This window comes from Parambassis ranga, chromosome 2 (assembly GCF_900634625.1).
Source record: "Parambassis ranga chromosome 2, fParRan2.1, whole genome shotgun sequence".
NCBI classification, from domain to species: domain Eukaryota; kingdom Metazoa; phylum Chordata; class Actinopteri; family Ambassidae; genus Parambassis; species Parambassis ranga.
Window position 1 is genome coordinate 35631312 of NC_041023.1, and position 23700 is coordinate 35655011.

The 23700-nt window shown below is 45.8% G+C and overlaps 1 protein-coding gene across 1 annotated transcript in view; it reads left to right on the forward strand.

The window, feature by feature from the left end:
* Positions 1–23700, forward strand: part of LOC114426772 (potassium voltage-gated channel subfamily D member 2-like) — a 117219-nt gene that overhangs the window by 48025 nt on the left and 45494 nt on the right. The gene's annotated exons all lie outside the window — the stretch shown is intronic.

The following is a 23700-nucleotide window of genomic DNA, read 5'->3' on the forward strand; positions in this document are numbered from 1 at the left end:
GTTTCGGCTGTGACGTGCAGTCAGAGGTTAGCTTAGGCCAACAGAATGAGGAGTGAGGCAGAGTTTTCAGCCTGGTTACCCACAGTGCTCAGCGGGGCTCAGGTAGATGTGAGCAGCAGGACGTTAACATGGCTGATGAGCCAGAGGCCTTTACAGTCTGCATCTGTCTGGAAACGAGCAGCAGCTGACAGCAGCATTGTGTGGCTGTTTGCTTCCTCCAGCTTTCCCACAATACCACCCAGAAATAGTCGTGACAGCATCCTCACAGGAACAATCCAAACCATCAGCTCATCTGAAATCCAGCAGAACAGGCTTTTCAGGGGGTCCGAGCCTCTCAGACACCAGACTGAGAGAGGAGGGTCAGCGTCATTCAGAGCCGAGCATCAGAGCATCCCACTGTGAGAGTAAAGATAACAAACTCTAGACTTCAGCGTCAGGCTGCTGGACCATAAAGACTCCAGCATGTTTAAAACCTGAGCCTGAGAGTAAAACCAGAACCTGAACTGTACACACACTGTAACTACACACTGTAAATATAATATATTAGGGGTGGAACGGTTCACTAAATCCACGGTTCGGTTCGTATCACGGTTCTGAGGTCACGGTTTTCAATTCGGTTCAGTTTACAATGTTGAGTTTTTTTCTACTTTTAACACTCTGGAAATACCACAGATGAGCACAAAATATATATTCTAATTATCCAACATTTACCATATTTAAGAATCAGTTCAGTGTTTTCCCTATCATGTTATCAGGTTAAGTCAATTTCATTTCTTTTTAATTTCTATATAGCACCAGATCATAACAGAAGCCATTTGAGACAACATTTCCTATAGAACAGGAACACCTTGTTCTTTTATTAACCAAACTAAACAGCTCATGTTATTTATCTTATTTGCATGGCATGTCATTTCTGTCTCTGCATGGTTGTGCATTTACAATTCACCGCTGCTTTCTGCACACAGAGGCACGATGCGTGTACACACAGACACATGCACAGAGACACACAAACACAGACGTGTGCGCACATACTCCCACCGTCGGACAGAGAACGACATGCTAGTTGGATAGACTAAACTCTATGACTACGCTAAGCTATGCAATGCTAACAGTACTGATGTCCGTGGTTTTCTTTTTATTTTTGCCATTGAAATATGCTATTTACATCCTCCCTGAATGCCTCCCTGTATCACTTGATGCGCATGTCCAGAACCGAACAGAACATGCGCCCCGAACCGAAACACGTGTACCGAACGGTTTAGATTTTTTTCCTGAACTGTCCCACCCCTACTATATATATACACACACACACACACTGTCCTGCACTTGCTGTGTTCAGACGGTTCGAATCAAACACAGTCTGGTTAGAATCAGCAGAACACAGAGTTTAAACCGAGGCAACAGAGAGGAACAACCGACATCCATCAGTGTTACCAGGTCAGTATGATCACCTGGACAGCAGTGAGTGTGTTACAGCAGCAGGTGTGGAGCTGAGAGGAGAAACTCACCTTGTTTCTACATAACAGCAGGATACAGTGACACACACACACCTGACCTCCTGTTGCTCCTCTGTGGTTCTGTGGCTCTGCAGAGCGCTGCAGTGGGTCAGTCATATAGTGGACAGGGGTCTGTAAGGTCTCATTGTTTGCTTTGGCTTTGGCTTAAGATATATGTTGTGGGGTTGAGAGTATTTTGATTCTCTGTGTTTAGCACATATGGCAGTATGGACAATAAAAGTTATCAGAAGGTTCTGGTTGACGCAGAGGACATCACTGTGGTTCCCACGGGTTACTGGTTCTCATGGTTTGCTGGGTCTCATGGTGTGCTGGTTCTAATGGTTTGCTGGTTCCAATGGTTTGCTGGTTCTCATGGTTTGCTGGTTCTCATGGTTTACTGGTTCCTAAAAGATTAATGGTTCTCATGGTTTGCTGGTACCTGTAAGGAGAAAAATTAAAATCAAAAATCAAAAAATATCGGAAAATCAAAAAAACAAACAAACCTGGTTTTCTTCCACAAATGCTGTTGGGGTGTGTGTGTGATGTAGCTGCTGTTTACTCTGACTGAGACAGTGATGGACGACGTGTTCGGCACTGCTGCTTGTTTTTCATTGTTTCTCTGGGTTTGGTATCGACTGCGCTCCTGTTAGTTACTTATCTGTTTAATGTGCTGCAGCAGGAGCATCAGCTCTGTTTCTACGGCAACAGGCAGGTCATGTGGGTAGAGGATCGCCGGTTCAATTCCTTTTGAATTCATAAATTAGGTTTCACCACAGATGTCCTACAGCTGTTCTGTATTTGTTCCTCTCAGAAGCCGAAGCTTCAGACTGAGGTCTGAACGTTCTCATCTCTGCAGGTTTATCATGCCGGAGGATTGTTTGGTGCTCTGGCTCCATGTTGCACCGTGGCAGGGGTCTCATTTGTTTTCCTGGCGCTGACGCTCTAAAGTTCTGACACTCACCTTGGAGAGAACATTATCATGGAGATAAAGACATGATCTGCCCCCCTCCTCCTCCTCCTCCTCCATCAGCAGGAGAACGTGACTGCCAAACAGCAGGCAGGGAGTAAAGCAGACCTGGAGGGTTCAGGAGTTTTAGAGGAGAAAGAGCCTGATTGGCTGATTGACCAACAGAGCTGAGGTCAGAGGGTCAGCAGGAAGTGAGCGACCTCTCACTATGTGAGCGGCTTCTGTTTGTCAGACTTTGCAGCTGGAAGTTTTGTTGTTGGTAGAAGCTGTGTGTGTGGGGTTTGTTTGTTGCGGCCCTGAAAGCCTCAGTGCTGAAGGCTGGTCATGTGTGTGGATTGTGTGCACTGTTGTTGGTCAGGAAAGTTAGTGTGTGTGCACAGAGCAGCAGAGCATGAACTGTAAATGTGTCACCACGGCGATCAGATGGTCTGCTTGGAGACCATCGTCAGGTGACCTGTGAGCTGCTGGGGGCACTGACCTGAGAAAGGGACGCACACAGAGCTGTTGCTTAGAAACCTCTGATGTCGTAGTTTGAACAGAAATGGAATCATACAGTTGCAGGAAGTCAAATCAATAAATTTCTGATGGTTGGAGAAGGTTTGTAATAAATAATGTGTCACAGAAGCCCAAAGACATTTTTTTTGTCAACGCCATCAGCAGCCTGCTTCTGATTGGCTGCTGGAGGAGCTGCTGGGGAGCTGGAATGTTTGATCCTGAAGCCTCATTTAGGGTCCGTCAGTGTGAATTCAGGGCACATTTAAAATACCAGCTTTCATTGATAAATGACTGAACTGCAGTCAGAACATGGATAAACACAGTTTAGGAAAGTGTCCTTTAAAGTATCATCTGATCTCAGCCATCTTTGAGGAGACATTACTGGAAGATAAACACACACTCACTCTAACACTGAATATCAATCACATGACCTGCTGTTCCCAGTCATTAACGCCTGTGATTCACACTCTCTCAGACAGGATCCATGTCAGTGCAGCACATTGATCTTTATATAGTCATGCTGTATGTAGAAGCTGATCCTCTTTCATGCTGAGAAAACACAGATCAATTTCTCATGACATCACTGTTGAGGGCTGATTTTCATGTTCATGTGGATGTGTGATCGTTTCTGTTAAAATCTTGGGATCAGCTGCTGATGAACATGTTTTAGACTGAAGCGTCCTCTCTGAACTCTGCCTGCTTCAGACAGCTGATCACACACTGATGTCATCACTGCGTGTAAAACATGGTGGCTACATTTGGTTGTTGTTTCCACGGTGATGGTACGTGGTGTTCATTATGCTTCTCATTGTAAATGATATCAGTCCACTAAAGTCACAGTCTACAATAAGAAGAAGAAGAAAAAGAATGTCCCTAACTTAAAATAACAACAAAAAATAATAATCTATTAAAAATGAGTAATCTTACCACCGTATGCAAAGGCAGAAATAAGGAAAGCACTGCAGAGGAGAGAATGACTGAGTTTGTTGTTCTCCGTCAGTCAGTGTGAGCTGAGCAGCTGTGAAATAAATCCTCTCCTCATCCTGCAATAATAAATATGTTTTTATTTCCCCTGCTCCTGCTGTAAAATCAGGCCAAAAACATTTGTCTATCTGCCTGAAATTATTGTTCTGATGTCACCAAGCAGACAAACAACAGAGGAGGAGCTTCATTTAGAAACAGCAGACTGCTGACACAGGCGTGTCAGGCATGACACACACAAATATATTTACACACTGTGTGTATATACATTATTCCATAGGCGCTGCTACCATTGCTGAGTATTAAATATTAGTTCACCTGACACTGTTTCGATTGTTCATGAGAAATCCATCCATCCATTTCTTAGAGCTCATCAGGTGGGTTGTGGGAAATTATCCAATTTAATTTAATTGGTACAAAAATTATTATTTATTAATGATAAATAATTTGTCTTAGTTTGTTTATGCCAGCAACGAATAGTGATGGGCGGGACAATGAGATACGCCTGGAGTTAGATAAGTGAACGGACTACTGTGGTTTCTCCATGGTTGAAGGATGGTTCGACCAATCAGCTGCTGTCCCTTACAAACAGGACAACCTGTGTGATGCTCTGTTTCAGTGTCTTTGTCCTTGCTGGTTGTTCTGTACGCTGTCCTGACGGTAACAGTTTAAACAGCCGGGTGTGATATGTGATGTGTGAGGATGTTGTAGGCTTTCCTGATGCAGTGGGAACTGTGCAGTTCTTCCAGTGTTGGGAGAGGGCAGCCGGTGGCCATGGTAACCAGTAAATGATACAGCTGGTTGAAGATGAGATGTTCCACCTCAGGTTGTATGTGAGTTTCTATGAGGTTCAGGGTGCCTCCTGCTGTTGGTCACAGTCAGGAGGCGGAGCAGCCGCTCGCTGAGCTGTTTCACCTTCACTCGGCATCTGACCAACTTTCTGATTGGTTCAGACGATCTGATTGGCTGCGATGAGTGTGTCCCTCAGCAGGACAGCTGTCCTGCTAACGAGCTAGCACTATGCTCTGAGTCTGCTTTATGATGAAGAAGCTCTGCTGATCTGAGTGGGTTCCTATTGATTATCCACTAAAGACCGATCGCTCTGTCAGATTAATAAAACAGCAGGGGACAGCAGTGGCGCAGTTGTATAGCAGGGTTGTCCAATAACCGGAAGGTTGGTGGTTCGATCCCAACTCCTCCTGTTGTGTGTTCTTGGGCAAGACACCTTGCTGCTGATGTCCTCTCATCTTTCCTGCTGTGATTCTGTGTAGAAACGTGAACACACACTGAGTTTCACAGCATTTCACAGAAACTTTTCAGGCCGATGGCTCATGTTAAAATCCATCAGAGGCGCTCTGCTTTCATGTTCCTCCGGTGGTTAAGAACATCAGAAATCACCCAGTTCTTTTCCTGAGAAATAATGAGACAAAGTTCTGTTTTCACTTTACTGTGTTACTGTGAGAAAAACTCGCCTCACAGGTGCATTAAAAATGCAACACTGAAAGTACAGAAACATGAAACATCATGTGACCATGAACACTTTGATATGAAGTTCAGAATCAGAATCAGAATTACTTTATTGATCCCAGGGGGAAATTGCTTTCATTCCAGGTGCTCCATGTATGCTCAAAAAAGACAGGTTAGAAATATAAATAAGGTAAAATAATAAGCGTAAAATAAAAATAAAACCTAATAAATTCTAAACATTAAAAAACATTCAAGTTAAATCCAGGCAAGTGAAGACTGAAGTCATATATAATACAATACAACTTGTACTGTGTGCAGTAAGATCTCGTCTAAATAAATCCAATATGGATATGATTACAAGACAGTGTGTTAGATCTGATCTCAGAGGGAGGAGTTGTACAGTTTGACGGCCACAGGAAGGAAGGACCTCCTGTGGCGCTCAGTGGTGCATTTGGGAGGGATCAGTCTGGCACTGAAAGTACTCCTGCACCTCAGCAGCACGTGGTGGAGAGGATGGAAGCTGTTCTTCAGGATCCCCTGCAGCTTAGACAGCATCCTTCTGTCTGACACTGCTGTCAGGGAGTCCAGCTCCACCCCCACAACATCACCGGCCCTTCTGATCAGTTTATTGAGTCTGTTTGTGTCCGCTGCTTTCAGTCTGCTGCCCCAGCACACAACAGCAAACAAAATGGCACTGGCAACCACAGACTCATAAAAGATCCGGAGCCTCCTCAGAAAATAGAGGCGGCTCTGGCCCTTCTTGTAGAGGGCTTCAGTATTTTTAGTCCAGTCCAGTTTATTGTCACACCACTCCCAGGTATTTGTAATCCTCCACAATGTCCACACTCTGCCCACCGATGGAAACTGGAGCCATGAGTGTCTTGGTCCTCCTCAGGTCTACAACCAGCTCCCTTGTCTTTGCCACATTGAGCAGCAGATGGTTCAGCTCGCACCATGTAGCAAAGCTGTCCACCACAGTCCTGTACTCAGACTCTCCACCTTTGCTGATACATCAAAAAATACGTCAAAAAACATGACTCTCACAGTGCTCGCTGGCTTGTCCAGGTGGCTGTAGACACGGTTCAGCAGGTAGATGATGGCATCCTCAACTCCCAGCTGGGGCTGGTAGGCGAACTGGAGAGGGTCCAGGTGAGGCCTAACAGTAGGCCGGAGCTGTTCCAGAATGAGTCTCTCCAGGGTCTTCATGATGTGTGACATCAGTGCCACTGGTCGGTAGTCCGAAGAACCACTGGGCCGCGGTGTCTTCGGCACCGGCACTATGCAGGACGTCTTCCACAGCACAGGGACCCTCTGGAGACTCAGGCTCATGGTGAAGACCCGGTGAAGCACTCCACAGAGCTGTTCAGCACAGTCTTTGAGGACCCGAGGGCTAACACCATCCGGTCCAGCAGCCTTGCTGGTGGGGAGTTTGCTCAGCTGTCTTCTAACCTGGAGAGGTGTGAAGAGTGGAGACTGAGAGTGCAGAGGAGGGGAGTGCACAGACAGAAGAGGGCCATTAGAGGAGGTGATTGGAGGTGGGGGTGGGGGGCCATTGTAGGTGATGGAGGTGTCAAGAGGGGGGAGGGGAGGGAGCAGTGCAGGTTCCAAACCAGGAGACTCAGCGTGGACCGGGACCGCAGTGTCAAATCTGTTAAAGAACAGGTTTAATTCATTGGCCCTTTCCACGCTACCATCAACCCCTCTGGTAGCTGGTCACACTTTATGGAGTGAATCTTTCTGAAGGAAGCAGCTGTGACCTCTGGTGCTTTGAATGACATGAAGTTTGTGTGTTTTTGGTGTAATGAGCAGCACCTGTGTTTGTGTGTGTGTTTTGTGGGAAGTTGATGCGGCTTACTTTAGCTTTTAACTGTGTGAGCTCACGGTGAGGTGAGTGAGCGTCATCCACACCGCAGCCCGCTGTGTTCTGACTGCCGCTCACAGCGCACAGCAGCTAAACAAACAAACACACAGACCTGTTTCATCTGCTGTCACGGCACCAATGTTTGCTCACCGCCGCCGCTCAGGAAGCGTGCTCAGTGGCGCCACTGCCTCTGTGTTCCTGACACAAAGAAGAAGAGGCAGACTCTTCAGGTGTTTCAGGCCAAGTTTAACCCTCATGCGTTGTTCGGGACATTTTTGTCCTCTGAGAGAAATTTTTCTGTTTATTTTGGCCATAACTTTGTCAATATGTGGACAAATTGAATCATTTTTCCTCAATAAGCTTAATTTTACATAAATTTTGTTAATATGATTTTAAAATTTTTCATAGGTCAACGGTACACTGTGGGCAAATTTTACCCCCTAATGTGTTGTTCGGGGACAAAAACGTCCCCTAACTTTAACGGTTTTAAAAATATATTAGATAAATATATTTTTGAATTTTTTTTGCATAGACCTTTTCATTAACTTCAGTTCTAATCAACAGTAGTGAAAAAATCATTTTCCCCCAGGATTTTAACCCTTTAATCACCAATTTTATAAGGGGTGGTGCTGAAAATTTAAAAAAAAACACACAAAATGGCTCATTTTTAATAGAAAAGGTGAATGTGGACTGGATTCTTTTGAACCTTTATTACAGTCTTGGTCATGTCAAACATCAGTAAAAAAATTGACTTTATTGCATTATTAGTTTTTGCACAGCACTGGATTTTCTTTTTTTCTCCCATTTTGTCCCATAGACTTACATTATAAACACACTTTTTTTGACTGCACAGCCATGGCACTAAATAATCATGCATTCTTGATTGTTGGTGGTTTACCCTGTTGGTAGGAGGTAACATTTGTGATTGTTACAGTTAACAACTTAATTACCATATTAACCCTTTACCTGCAGGCCTGTGCTCATGTACTGTAGTTTCTGGCTTAAGTATATGGAGTTATAGGGAGTATTTTAGCACATAATTGTGTGTCTACACACTGTGTGTGTATGTTAGAGAGGAAGAGAGCCATTTGCACACTGTCAGGGAAGGAAAGTCAGGAAAATAAAGTTACTAAGTAAGTGAAGTGTACCTAATTCAGACGTACAACGGCGATGCATAAGCATGTAAAATGAAAACATCCAGGAGTTCTGGCGTCTGAAGTTGTGGATGGGTAAAATAGCTGTTTTTTTTTTTTTTTTAGCTTTCGGAAAACATGTCCTCCAGTAGAGTGACTTTACTTTTAGGTTAGTGTCTCAGTTGAGATCACTGAATTAGTCTAACTGAGGTCTAAGTGCCCCTTTTCCATGGTGTGTTGCGCTCCACACGACCATACGTACATGTGCATGTTACTAAATAGACACCATAGATAGATAACTTGATAACATAATAAATAATCATTGACTAACCAAATCTAATCTACAGTTTAGTCCCCTACTAAAATTAGTATTAAAAGTAGTTTAGTAAAGTAAAGTAAAGTAAATTTGTTGCAGCCCTAAAAGTAAGTGCCGGGCCCTTTGATGCTGAGAGGTTCAGACTAAACAAAACAAAAACACTAGTGGACTTGCATGCATCCTCCTGGTCATTTAATGGTGACAAGAGCAGCAAGCAGCATGAAGAGAGGATTCACCTGTGCATGAGTGAAGGATTCACTTGTGAACGAATGAAGGATTCGCTTGTGAACAAGTGACGGATCTACTTGTGCAGCCTTCACAGCTTCACAGCCTGGCCCTTCATAGAGCCAGGCTGCACAATCATTTCCAGAGATTGTGCACAAGTGAATCCTCTCTTCATGTTGCTTTCTGCTCTTCTCACCATCAAATGACCACAAGGTCACATGTAAGACCACTTGCCTTTTTGTTTTGTTTAGTCTGCACCTGTAGACATCAAAGGGCCACACGTGCATAGCAACACTTTCTTTGTTTTTGTTTACTATGAAGACTCTGTGGTTGTGTGTACTCACAGACAACAAGATCAGTGTGCAAATGGCTCTCTTCCTCTCTAACATACACACACAGTGTGTAGACACACAATTATGTGCTAAAATACTCCCTATAACTCCATATACAAGCCAGAAACTACAGTACATGAGCACAGGCCTGCAGGTAAAGGGTTAATATGGTAATTAAGTTGTTAACTGTAAAAATCACAAATTTTACCTCCTACCAACAGGGTAAACCACCAACAATCAAGAATGCATGATTATGTAGTGCCATGGCTGTGCAGTCAAAAAAAGTGTGTTTATAATGTAAGTCTATGGGACAAAATGGGAGAAAAAAAGAAAATCCAGTGCTGTGCAAAAACTAATAATGCAATAAAGTCAATTTTTTTACTGATGTTTGACATGACCAAGACTGTAATAAAGGTTCAAAAGAATCCAGTCCACATTCACCTTTTCTATTAAAAATGAGCCATTTTGTGTGTTTTTTTTTCAATTTTCAGCACCACCCCTTATAAAATTGGTGATTAAAGGGTTAAAATCCTGGGGGAAAATGATTTTTTCACTACTGTTGATTAGAACTGAAGTTAATTAAAAGGTCTATGCAAAAAAAATTTCAAAAAAATATTTATCTAATATATTTTTAAAACCGTTAAAGTTAGGGGACGTTTTTGTCCCCGAACAACACATTAGGGAGAAAAAAAGAAAATCCAGTGCTGTGCAAAAACTAATAATGCAATCAAGTCAATTTTTTTACTGATGTTTGACATGACCAAGACTGTAATAAAGGTTCAAAAGAATCCAGTCCACATTCACCTTTTCTATTAAAAATGAGCCATTTTGTGTGTTTTTTTTTCAATTTTCAGCACCACCCCTTATAAAATTGGTGATTAAAGGGTTAAAATCCTGGGGGAAAATGATTTTTTCACTACTGTTGATTAGAACTGAAGTTAATGAAAAGGTCTATGCAAAAAAAATTCAAAAATATATTTATCTAATATATTTTTAAAACCGTTAAAGTTAGGGGACGTTTTTGTCCCCGAACAACACATTAGGGTAGTGTTTGCGAACAATGCATGAGGGTTAATATGAAGTCTGATCCAGTGTTAATTTTGTTGATGATCATTTTCGTCATAGTTTTCGTTAACAACCTTTTTTGCTGATAAAAATGACACAATAACTAAATATAAACTAACACACAGTGCCAAAAACGAAGACGAAATTTATTGACACTTTCGTCAACGAATAAAAATGAGATGAAATTATTGATGGAGACGAGATCCAATCAGAGGAAATTTTGTTTGTCCAATCAGAAGTGATCTCTCTGCATCCTAGGGACGTTACGCACACATTTAACGTAACCGTAAGGAGGGGTACTCATGAAAGGTAACAGAAACAGGAGAAGAAAAGACACACGGACACGTTTGATGTCAAGACAAACAAGACCATTTGCAAACCATGTGGCGCGACTATTAGCGGTAAAAACACAACAAACCTGAAGCGACATTTGCAGACGAGTCATCTCAACATTCGTTCAAACATCTATATATTAAGGAACTGCTGCTGATGGTGTGTCACTGAAGTATTTTATATTTATATGGAGTATTCATACAGAAGGTCATGACTGAACAGCGTATGAACAGTGTATTCAGGGAGAGCAGGTCACTGTTCATTGCTGCTTTTGTTCTTTTGTGAAAAGGTAATAGCAATTAAATAAAGAGATGTTTGTGTCAAATAACAAAAGTTCAAGCTGTGTCTGTTTTTATTGCACATTCAAACCATAATAATTTCATGACAAATATATATCATAGAATTTTAGTTGACTAAATCGACAGATTTAGTCGACTGATATTTAGTCGCTTAAAGTTAAAAAATGTTGATGACTAAAATTAAATGACATTTTAGTCACAAGACTAAAATTAAAGCTGCAAGCAGCATTGCGGGCCCTCGCGCACCTTGCGATCTGCGGGGCCATCGCCGTCCCCTCTCCTATGCTGTCCTCTCCTATACTCTTCTGTCCTATGCTCTTCTCTCCTCTCATTTCCAGAGATGTACAACAAACACATGTTTACAACCAAACTTTCCTGCTACCAGTAGGTGGCGCTATGACCGTATCATCCTTTTAGCATATATAACTGTTCAGGCTCGGGTCCATAGCAGTACTGTAAGATTTTGTCCACATTGCATAAAGTATATGGGTAGTATTGCATAAAACAGAGGCGTGAAAAGTTTTGTAGCAGGGTCACAAATCGCCAAAAATTATCAAAACATTCGAAATGGCGGACTTCCTGTTGGGTTTGGAGGGGGGGTACAAGAGACTTTTTTGTGCATCTTGGGGTGATACACATGTGTGCCAATTTTCATGACCCTACTCGAAACAGGCCAGAAGGGCAGGCACAAAAAGGCGCCATTCGGTGCTCGGGCCCTAAAAATGAAAAATAATAATCCTAAGGGTTTCAATAGGGCTCTTGCACCATTCGGTGCTCGGGCCCTAATAATAATCTTAAGGGTTTCAATAGGTCTCTTGCACCATTCGGTGCTCGGGCCCTAATAATCCTAAGGGTTTCAATAGGGCTCTTGCACCATTCGGTGCTCGGGCCCTAAAAATGAAAAATAATAATCCAAAGGGTTTCAATAGGGCTCTTGCACCATTCGGTGCTCGGGCCCTAATAATAATCTTAAGGGTTTCAATAGGTCTCTTGCACCATTCGGTGCTCGGGCCCTAATGATCCTAAGGGTGTTATGATCCTGTGTTTGTTCCTGGTTTTGTATTCTTATTGTTTATCCCTCTTGTCATTTATTAGTATTTTTGAGATTTGGTTCCTCTTTCTCTGCTCTTCCTCAGTCCTTCCCTCTCTCCTTCTGTTCCTCCCTCCTCCTTCTCTGCTCCTCCTCAGTCCTTCCCTCTCTCCTTCTGTTCCTCCGCCCTGATTATTAGCTCCCCCCTGATTGTGTTCACCTGTGTTTCACCCTCCTTATTTAAGCCTTGTGCTTCCCTTTGTCTTAGTCAGATCATTGTGTTTGTCACTCCCCGTGCCATGAACTTCTTCTCCCCAGGTTTGTTGTATAGCTTTGTATTTTTGTTGCTCAGTCGCAGTTTAGTTTGGTCTTTCTTGTACCCTGGACTGTGTTTTTGGCTTCATTAAAGCTCACCTTTGTTTAAAAGCTACTTTGGTCTGCATTTGGGTCCAATTTCCTCACCGAACACAACAGAATGATCTGACCTAAAAATGGACCCAGCAGACCAATTAGTTGACCCGGTGGAGCTCTTTTTCAGTTGGAGGGTCTTAAACGAGCACATGGTAAAGATCCATGATGCCGTGAACTGGGTGGACCACATGCCATCTCCCCCCTCAGATGAAAGGGAGATTCAGCAGTGGTGTGCCCACCGAATGTCCCTGCTGCTGCGCTTAGGGGACCTCCACGGGGAGATGCAGGAGCTGCGGGTTAAGATGGAGGAGGTCCTGGTCACTGAGCCGTGGATGCTCTCAACCTACCACCCTGTGTTCCGGAAGATGGAGGAGTTCCCCCCTCCGGTGGCTCCAGCACTCCCTGCCTGGGCCGTTCGGCCAGCCCCTGCTACCCCTTCAGCTACTCCTTCCTCGCCTGTTCCTGCTTCAGCTGGCAGGTCGACGATGTCGCCCCCAGCTCATCTCTCCCTGGGTGTTCCTGCAGAGGCCGAGGGCTCCGTTCAACCCAGGGGGGCAGGTCTCCCCGCTCCGTCAGAGCTCCTCCCCGCTCCTTCAGAGGGCGGACTCCAGACGACGTCGCTCCTCCCCGCTCCTTCAGAGGGCGGACTCCAGACGACGTCGCTCCTCCCCACTCCTTCAGAGGGCGGACTCCAGACGACGTCGCTCCTCCCCGCTCCGTCAGAGCTCCTCCCCGCTCCTTCAGAGGGCGGACTCCAGACGACGTCGCTCCTCCCCGCTCTGTCAGAGCTCCTCCCCGCTCCTTCAGAGGGTGGACTCCTGGCGACGTCACTTCCTCCCGAGCCACCCGAGGGTGGTCTTCCCTGTGCTGCCCCTTGTGAACTGTCCAACGAGACATTGGATTTTTTATTTTGTGGAACAGCTGTGGCTTTGACGTTGACTCTGGGGATAGTCTATTCGGATTATGTTGGACTTTCAGCCTCAGCCTCCTGTTCGGTCCTGGGTCACAGTCCTGACCCAGTAGAACCTTCAGCCGTTGTGACCGGTCTAGTCACCGAAGTTTCCTCGTCTCTGATTTCCTGTCCGGCCCCCGGAGGGTCCTCGTCTCTGGTTTCCTGTCCGGACCCCGGAGGGTCCTCGTCTCTGGTTTCCTGTCCGGACCCTGGAGGGTTCCCGGCCTCGTCTTCGGCTCTGGCCTCCTGTCCGGACCCTGGAGGGTCCCCGGCCTCGTCCTCGCTGGTGTTCTTCCGCCCCGACCCTGGAGGGTCCGCGTCTCCGTCTCTGGTGGTCTTCCGCCCGGACCCTGGAGGGTCCGCGTCTCCGTCTCTGGTGGCCTTCAGCCCGGACCCCGGAGGGTCCACCTCCCTGTCCCTGCTGGCCTTCAGCCCGGACCCCGGAGGGTCCAGCTTCCTGTCCCTGCTGGCCTTCAGCCCGGACCCCGGAGGGCCCAGCTCCCTGTCCCTGCTGGCCTTCAGCCCGGACCCCGGAGGGTCCAGCTCCCTGTCCCTGCTGGCCTTCAGCCCGGACCCCGGAGGGTCCAGCTCCCTGTCCCTGCTGGTCTTCCGACCGGACCCTGGAGGGCCCATGACTCCGCCTCCACTGGCCTTTTGCCCTTCTCCCTGCCTCTGTTGGGCGTCTGTCAGGACCCAGAAGGCCCCAACCCCTGAGTGTTTTGGCCTCCTGGCCATTTTGACTCTGTTTTGGCCCCCTTGCCATTTTGACTCTGTGGCCTTTGGCCATTTCTGTACCTCGTCGTCCTCCTGAACTTTTGCCCATTGGGTCACCCTTTGTTGAACTTTGGCTCCTTGTAATTTTGTTTTGGTCCCTCCTCCGGGCCTCCCCCCTCCCTCCCGGCTCAGCTGCGCCTTTTGGTTTTCTTTCCTGGGACGTCTGGGAGCCGTCCCTTGAGGGGGGGGTACTGTTATGATCCTGTGTTTGTTCCTGGTTTTGTATTCTTATTGTTTATCCCTCTTGTCATTTATTAGTATTTTTGAGATTTGGTTCCTCTTTCTCTGCTCTTCCTCAGTCCTTCCCTCTCTCCTTCTGTTCCTCCCTCCTCCTTCTCTGCTCCTCCTCAGTCCTTCCCTCTCTCCTTCTGTTCCTCCGCCCTGATTATTAGCTCCCCCCTGATTGTGTTCACCTGTGTTTCACCCTCCTTATTTAAGCCTTGTGCTTCCCTTTGTCTTAGTCAGATCATTGTGTTTGTCACTCCCCGTGCCATGAACTTCTTCTCCCCAGGTTTGTTGTATAGCTTTGTATTTTTGTTGCTCAGTCGCAGTTTAGTTTGGTCTTTCTTGTACCCTGGACTGTGTTTTTGGCTTCATTAAAGCTCACCTTTGTTTAAAAGCTACTTTGGTCTGCATTTGGGTCCAATTTCCTCACCGAACACAACAAAGGGTTTCAATAGGGCTCTTGCACCATTCGGTGCTCGGGCCCTAATAATAATCCTAAGGGTTTCAATAGGGCTCTTGCACCATTCGGTGCTCGGGCCCTAATAATAATCCTAAGGGTTTCAATAGGGCTCTTGCACCATTCAGTGCTCGGGCCCTAAAAATGAAAAATAATAATCCTAAGGGTTTCAATAGGGCTCTTGCACCATTCGGTGCTCGGGCCCTAATAACCCTAAGGGTTTCAATAGGGCTCTTGCACCATTCGGTGCTCGGGCCCTAATAATAATCCTAAGGGTTTCAATAGGGCTCTTGCACCATTCGGTGCTCGGGCCCTAATAAAAACTAGAACAAAAATTGCTGCCAAAATTAACACTGGTCTGATCACAGTTCAGACTGATTCAGATGAAGCTGGACTCAGATTGGATGAACAGCAGGACGTGTGATCACATAGTCCTTCACTGTCACACACAGTGAAGGACTGTGCAGCACAGTGTGTAATGGTGACGCACACACACACTGTATCGCAAGCCATTCATATCACATTGCACCAGTACTTAAAACGCAGTTTTTTACGTCGTACGTCGCTGAAAACGCCGTTTTCACGTCATACGCCGTATGGCGTTTTCACAGTTTAACGTCGTACGCCGTACAGAGTTTACCAAACGGTGACCGATAACGGCATACGGCATTTTTCTAATGATCTCTGCCCCATAACTTGCTCAGCCACTAGTTCACTCTTTATCAGCCTATCAGCAGAGAAGAAGGACGGACCTCCTTTGCTGTATAAACTGTGAAAACGGCATACGGCATATGGCGTGAAAATGGTGTTTTCTGCGGCGGACAATGTGAAAAACAGCGTTTTAAGTACTGGCGAAATGTGATATGAATGGCTTGCGATAACACAGAGACGTGTCCAGCTCAGTGAGATGCTTTAATAAGTGAAGTGCTGCAGGTCTTAAATGAGCCTGTGGGGGTTTCTGGAGGAGTTTCAGTCACCCTTGTCTCTTTTCTTCTGACTGAGGGACAGAAGACAGACATGAAGGGATGTGTATTGAGGAGGCTGGTGGTGTTTGGTTGAATGGGGACATGTTGGGGGGGGGGGGGTGTTCTACAGCTACTGCAGCAGTGTTGTTGTTCCTCTGCAGGTTTTATGGCTGCAGGGAGACACGCTGATGAGCAACGCGAACTAAATGAAGTCAAACGGTTGGAAAGCTCCTCACAGGAGGGGAGAATGAGGGGGTTTCCACGGCGACAGCAGCATACCTCGGGCTCTCTGTGGTGATTACCCTGGAAAGCAATCGGCCTTCACTTCCTCTGCCCAAATGCAATAAAGTTTGTACAACATGCAGAGTCAGAGTGCAGCAGATCTGTTTTCTTGCTGCATCTTTAATCTGTGCTGCTGGAGATGCTTCAGTCCGTCCTCACGTCAGACCGGGAGGCCCATCACCAGGTTCCGACCACTTTTATCTGCTTCATTTGTTCAGCCTCCAAAAAAATCTCCTCTGGAGCTCCGAGCTTTGGCAGAAAGGTGTCCATGGTTGGCTTCCACACTTGTTACTAGGGGTGGGATGGTTCAGGAAAGAAATCCGAACCGTCCGGTACACGTGTTTCGGTTCAGGGCACGTGTTCTGTTCGGTTCTGGACATGCGCATCAAGTAATACAGGGAGGCGTTTTTACCACAGCATATAGACGAGTGTTGGCAACTTGGCAACGTCTCTCTCGCTACATTTGGTGACTTTTCAAACCTTTTTTTTTTTTTATCAAAAGCTACTAGTGACTCTCTGGTGACTTTTGGAGACTGACGTGAAATCATTTTGCGGTCAGGCTACTGTCCTCGACAAGCAGCAGCCGTGAGCTCCTCCCCCGCATCAACGCATTCACAGCCGGTCACTCTCACTGTAGCTTCACGCAGCAGTTTCAGCTGCAGGCAGAGCAGAGAGACCCACACCACTCTGCGTCCAATCGTGCGCAAAGCTGCCGAAGGTCCCGTCATGGCTTACAGAGCGGAATGTAAATAGCATTTCATTGCCAAAAATTAAATAAAAACACGGACATCAGTAACTTTAGCTTAGCGTAGTGTTAGAGTTCAGTCTATACAACTAACATGTAATGAGCAACGGTGGACAAAGCAACACACGTTCTCTGTCTCTGTCGTTCTCTGTGACGGTGTGTGTCTGTGTGTGTACCCACATCGGGCCTCTGTGTGCAGACAGCAGCGCAGAGAGAAATGACATGCTGCCGTGCAAATAAGATAAATAACATGAGCTGTGTAGTTTGTTTAATAAAGGAACAAGGTGTAGACCTGTTCTATAGTAAAGGTTATCTTAAATGGCTTCTGTTATGATTTGGTGCTATATAGAAATTAAAAAGAAATAAAATTGACTTGACCTGATATAATGACTTGACCTGATATAATAATAGGGGAAACACTGAACTGAGAGAGAGAGCCCCCGAGCTGAGGAGGTCTTTATTGTTTCTCCTACTGCAGGACTTGATTGTAGCTGGTGGTGGTCAATCATCTCAGTGAATCAAACCTGAATTATTTGAGTCTTCTTTGGACAAATTGGCAGAATGTGACCTGAACATGAGGCACTTTGTTTGTAATTAGCTGAACTTCATCTGCATATAAAAAAAAAACACTTAAAGTGACGGCTGAGTCTCATCCATCGGCAGGACAGGAAGTGATTATCTCACTGCTGTTCAGACCTTAATGAACAAACTGTGGCAGCACATTAAAGGCTGTTCCATACTCCGCGAGACAAAGAGCGGAGAACGCGCTCCACGGGTGGTAAGAGATACAAAAAAAGGTCTTTTCCGCACTGAGGTACCATACTCCGCGAGACGCGTGTGTGCAGAACTCCTCATACGGCCTGCCCACTAAACTATAAGGAAAGACTTTACTGAGTTTTTAACACACCACAAGGACTTGTGCCATGGCAAGAGGGCATTATACAGAGAGGGTGCCTGCAACAGCGTGAGATGTCCGGCGATGAGTTGTGAAAATGCGACATTAAAAGTAACAATAGCAAAGATTCAGTGTTTGTGCCTTTATGACCACATTTGCACATCTACTGTGTTCCAATGTGCCTGCGATACTTCAAACTGTCCGGTGATGAGCTGTGAAGATGCGACATTAAAAGTAACAATAGCAAAGATATACAGACATTGTTAACAAGCCTATTATGCCCGGGTATGTAGGAGTATATAGAATGGTAATAACAGTCACCATCTGGTACGTGTGAATGGCTGTCTGGAGTTATTGGTGACAAATCACCCTGACTTGCCTTTCTTTCTTTCTTTCTTTTATTGCTCATCATGCAAAACCGGTATGGTCTTACCTAAATCTGTTGAATCAGTGCTGTTTATACACCTACCTATATACCTGGAGAGGCACTTGTGCTTCTTCACTTTCATCAAGCCCACAATAAATTCCAACCAATCACAGCATGGTTGCCGCACAGCCTTGAAAGACAAAGTTCGGCCCGGACCCTGTGCACAGGAGTGCGGATCAGCGGGCGGTCAGAGACAAAAAATGATGTCATTTTGTGGGCGTAACGTCTGCAGGGGGGAAAAATGTCTTTGTCTCGCGGAGTATGGATCCAGCTTAATGATCCATCTTCTGTAGAACATCAATCACAGAGAAGGACGAACAGACCTGGTTCGGGGTTAAGTAATTGGCGTGTGTGCTGCTGTTGTGGATAAATAAGTTAACCTGTTGTTGGACAGCAGACTGTGATCAGAGGTTTCATTTAACAGATTACATCTACAGCAGGAAACTCCACAGGATCATGTTAATGGAGCTCCTCCTCATGGCGCCTGGAGCAGCTCCTCCGCCTCCTCCTGCTCCTCATAAAAACCCCACAGTGAGACATTAGAATCTGTGCAGTCGTCCTGTTGAGCCTCTTCCACAGCTCAGGGCTCACTGTTGGTGTCAGGCTGTCACAGTCCTGCTGCGGTTCTACCTGTTCTCTTATCTCAGGTCCTGTTTCCCACTCGTCTGCAGCAGCTGCTGTGATCTCTGCTCAGAACGTGTTCACCGTCAGCAGGGACCCTGAACACACACCAGCTCCCAGCACACCTCACTCTGCTCTCACCAGCTCTGTGTATTTACTGGAAACACATCATCTCACAGCACGCTCCCTCAGGCTCAGGGTATTTGTTGGAACCACCTGCATGTGCTGCAGGCTCTTAAGCTTCTTAGCTGTCTGTGTGTCTCTCAGTGTGTGTCTGTGTCTTAGTGTGTGTCTCAGTGTGTCTCTCAGTGTGTCTGTGCACGGTGTGTGTGTCTCATTGTCTCAGTGTGTCTCTTAGTGTGTGTGTGTGTCTGTGTCTTAGTGTGTCTCTCAGTCTGTCTCAGTGTGTCTGTGTGTGTCTTTGTGTGTCTCAGTGTGTCTTTGTGTGTCTCAGTGTGTGTCTCTGTGCGCTGTGTGTCTGTGTCTCAGTGTGACTCTCAGTCTGCTTGTGTCTCTCAGTGTGTCTATGTGTGTCTGTGTGTGTCTGTGTGCAGCAGCAGTGTTGTTCTGTGGTAGCTCCTCCTCTGGTGTATCAGTGCTATCTCTTGGAGCTGCTCTGATCTATGCGGTCTTTTTCTTGGTGGTTGGTGAGTTTGGCCTTCATCGTTCCTCCTTGTGCAGATGAAGCCTGCAGCTCTGTGTGTTTGTTTGTGTTTCTGCTTTTATGGGTTCTCGCCGCCACTGTGACTTCCTGTTTTTGGCGAGACGATAACAAACCCGAAACACATAAACATGCATGATTAAACATGTTGAGCATCAGCCACATATGCTGTGATGAAGACACATGCAGGCTGACACGTGTGTGCACATGGATGCAGCAGATATACGGAGCCATAAATAAAACACACTGATACCGAGCCGCTGCCTCGCCACATCCCAACAACACAGGGAGTCACATGACCACAGCTTCAGTCAAAAACACACCTATGAGTATGTGTGGTTTACAGTATGTGAGGATGATTATGATAATTGAGGATGTTCAGTCTCAGGGAGTTCATACAGAGGAACATACATTACATTAAATGATGTTACAGGTTTTTCCACTTTGAGCTCTGAACAGTTATAACTTTCATTTGACTTCAGAATGAAAACACTTTTTATTTTCTGTGATTATTATCTGATGACTGCAGGTGAGAGCCGCTGATGGCAGATTTTCTTCATTAAAGTTGAACAGGATGGCTGTGCTGCTGCCTCCGTCTGGTCCTGCTGTCACACTGATCAGCCTCTGATTCCTGCAGTCAGATGTCATCGGACTCAATTTTCTGCGGGTGCTGTGGGCAGATGCTATCATTGTTTCTTCATCTGCATGCTGATTTAACCACATGTGGGCTTTTAATGCTGCCGGACGAGCCTGGCTGTTTGTTGGTTGTCATGATACAATATTTGATATGCCCTTCTTCCTCCTTTATATAAAAGAAGAAAATGACCTTTTCTGAAAACATTTTAGTTTCAATGAGAACAAAATTTGTTAATAGCCTCGTGTGTGAGTGTGTGTGACAGCTGATGGACGTGGAGCCTCAGAGGGCTAAAAGACGTAACTCTGAGAGTGTAAAACTGCTTTTCACACAACTGCAGATGGACTGAAGCATTGTGGTTGCCGTGGTAACCCATCAGCTCCATGATGACTCCCACTGGTCCTTCCTCTGCCTCACTGCAGGTTTGCTGTGGTCACATGACCAATGGTCCACGGCTGCTCTCATTAGTTCACAAGTTTACTGAGACATGAGTCCCAGCAGGTCGTCTTACGGCAGTGGCTCTAATGAAACTCGCTCTTATTGCTGCTCTGCTCTGATCTTCGCCCTCAGCAGCCACTGACGATGTTTTCGGCGGGCTGCTGATCTTCTCCTGATGAGGCCCCTCTCTGCTCTTTAGCTGGTCTCCTGCTGTGAGGGGGGTGTTTTACTAAACAAAGCATCAGTGAATGATGAGCACTGATCTGTTGGAGGCCACACACACATCATATGGATATGTTAGTGTTGCTTTCAGTGTGATGAAGCAGACCGTCTCAGAGGAGTCCCAGGTTCAGGTCCCTGCTGTGTGTCAGTGTTTCATGACCGCCAGCGACACTTTTTGTCTCATTTTGCACTCATGGCTGGGTTTAGCACTAAAACACGGCTGGTCTTATGTGCGTGTGTGTGTCTGTGTGTACTGAATATGACAGTGCTTCCTCGGCAGAGACACGTGTTAAGAGCGCTGACACAGAAAATCCTCTGTGCATGTTAGATGCTCTGATACGGAGCTGTCACATTAACAGAGACCTTGCAGCACATCACAGCTAATCGCCTCGCTCTCTAATAGCTCCATGATGAGGCGGTGCGCTGTCATTGGCCGACTTAAGTCCTGAAAAATAGAGACGTTAATCTGGTGCAGGCGAAAGCCTCGTCCTCTCTTCATCTTCTGGTGATTGCAGGCTAATTTCTGACAGAGGTCAGAGCTGAGGTTCACACAGGAAGAATTATGGGCTCAGAGATCACGTCGTCCATGTATCAAATAAAATTGTCTAATTGAGGAGTCAGAGAGAGCTGCCGGCTCCTGTGCTGGATTTCAAACCTACAGTCAGTCAGCCCATCTTTCAGAAGTCAGAGTTTGTTTAAATGCACACACAGGAACAACATGGAAACTGTCCATTATAACATTATTATAACATCTCGGACTCTGCTTTTGTTCATCGAGTCTTTTGTGAAAGTCTGTGGAGTGAACTGTGAGAAATCACAGAGAAGTCATCGGCAACGTGTCGGGAACAACAACTGCTGTAAGACACACAGTCTGTGGACTTTGGATGTCTCCGTGCTTCCCTCCACTGACTTGCAGCACTCTCAGACACACACAAGCTCTCTGCTTAGTGTTAAACAAACGGCGTGTGTGAGTGTGTGTAAAATGTGCAGCGTTATGATGAAGCCGAGCAGCAGCAGCTCAGAGCTAAACAAAGATAAAAACCAATAAATAAGAACGACATCTGAGAGGTGCCAGTGTTCATGACGGAGAACGCAGAAGCATCAGGCACTGAACGCACATTCAGATGTGAAGTCCAGCAGGTCTTTGGCTCATTGGCTTGGTCAGGGTGCGGATATTTTGTGCTCTCTGTTGTCATTTAAAGTGTTTTTACATGTGTCTCCATCTTCTGGTTTGATGTCATGATGGTTAGAGTGGTTCAGACTCCGGATCAGTGAGGATAGCAGCAGTCTGTGGACTCAGTAGCTGTGTCTCAATTCAGGGTCTGCATCCTTCGGAGTGCGCATTTTAAGGCCGCTTACGTCACAAAGCTGCGCAAAGCCTGTCCCAATTCGCTAAAAGTCGAAGGGTCCTTCAAATGCGTCCTCCAAATGCGTCCTCCTTTTGCCTGAATTTGGAGGATGCATCGCTACCATCCTTCGTGGCCTTAAATATCCCACAATGCTTTGCGGGCCTACTTTTTGTCCAATAGTACAATGACGGACCAAGTGAGCGCCAGCGGCACCGGCAGGAGTGCCGAATTCACATTTAAATGTAAGTATTTAAAATGCTAGTAGTGATAGCGGCATTAAAAAAATGAGTTTTATATTTACAAACATGACGTCCTGTTGATACGAGGCGCTGTAAACTAAACGTTTTGATTGAATATTGTTTCTGGACTGTTTACTGTAGTATAGTATAAGTATAGTTCACGTGAGGAGCAATATTATTGTTATTACATCAAACGGTCATTCTGCCTGTTGTCATTTTGTTGTAGGAGGAGCAGAGAGAAACAGAAGAAATCTGACAATTGATAACGGAGGACGTGAGGCTGGAGAGGGAGAGAGAGAGAGAGAGAGAGGGAGGGAGGGAGGGAGGGAGAGAGAAAGAAGGGTTCTTACACATGTAGCTATTTAAATTAAAGTATTAAAATTACAAACAGAACCCTGTATCAAGTCTTACAATTGAATAAAATATAAATTACATTTAATCATATTTGTCTATCTATTTGGTTATATGGCTAGCGTTTGCTCAGTAACTGGTATAATATGGGTTAAACAGCAGCTTACCGTTACCTCCCCACTGCGCTCTCCCAGTCTGAAGAAAATGAGCCGTAACCGGTTTTGCTGCCACTGGAGCCGCCTCTTCCTCCAACAACAAATAAATATATTAAAAAATTCCAAATTTCTAAATCCACACTGTTGTCCCGCTTGTTGCGTAGTCCATGTTGTGTCGCTGTCGCTGCTTTTGTTTTTCCCGGGGCAAAATTTATGACGTCACGCCACATTCAGGAAGTGCTTTGAAGGCCAGACCGTCCCATTTACCAGCGGTTGAGGATCCTCCGGAGGATCCTCAGGAGGACGCGGCCTCCCTAGACCGCGTAGGCTGCGTCCTCCGAAGGATGCAGACCCTGAATTGAGACACAGCTACAGTCTCGTAGCAGCTCATTAGGAATATTCACCTGTGATGAGTCTGTTTCCTCCTGAGAGGTGGAGCTGCAGCCTCCTCTGCTCTGATTGGCTGACTGAAGTCTTTCTGCTGAAAATACTGTCACAGGTCAGAAAGTCCAGAGTCAGCAGCACGCACTGAAAATGCAGGATGCATTTAATAATAGCCACCTGATGCTGATCTGATCTCCCAGAAGGCCGTGCTATTATCGGCTAAAGAGTGCTGATGCTGATTCCTTATTCACAGCTCTGTGGTGATTTAACCCACAGTGCTGATTCAATTATTCATCACATCAGGCCCACACACACACTTACAGGCTCATGTATGCCTGCAGTGTTATTGCTGTGTGTGTTAACAGATTCAAACTCACACAAGTCCTCCACGCACTGTTTGAAGTAAATATGTGTGTTCAGCTGAGATTAGCTTCGCTCGGATGGAGGTGGAAGGGATTTAAACCTGTGCCCTGCTATCAGCCATTCAGGAGCAGTCAGATCAGAGGTTTTACA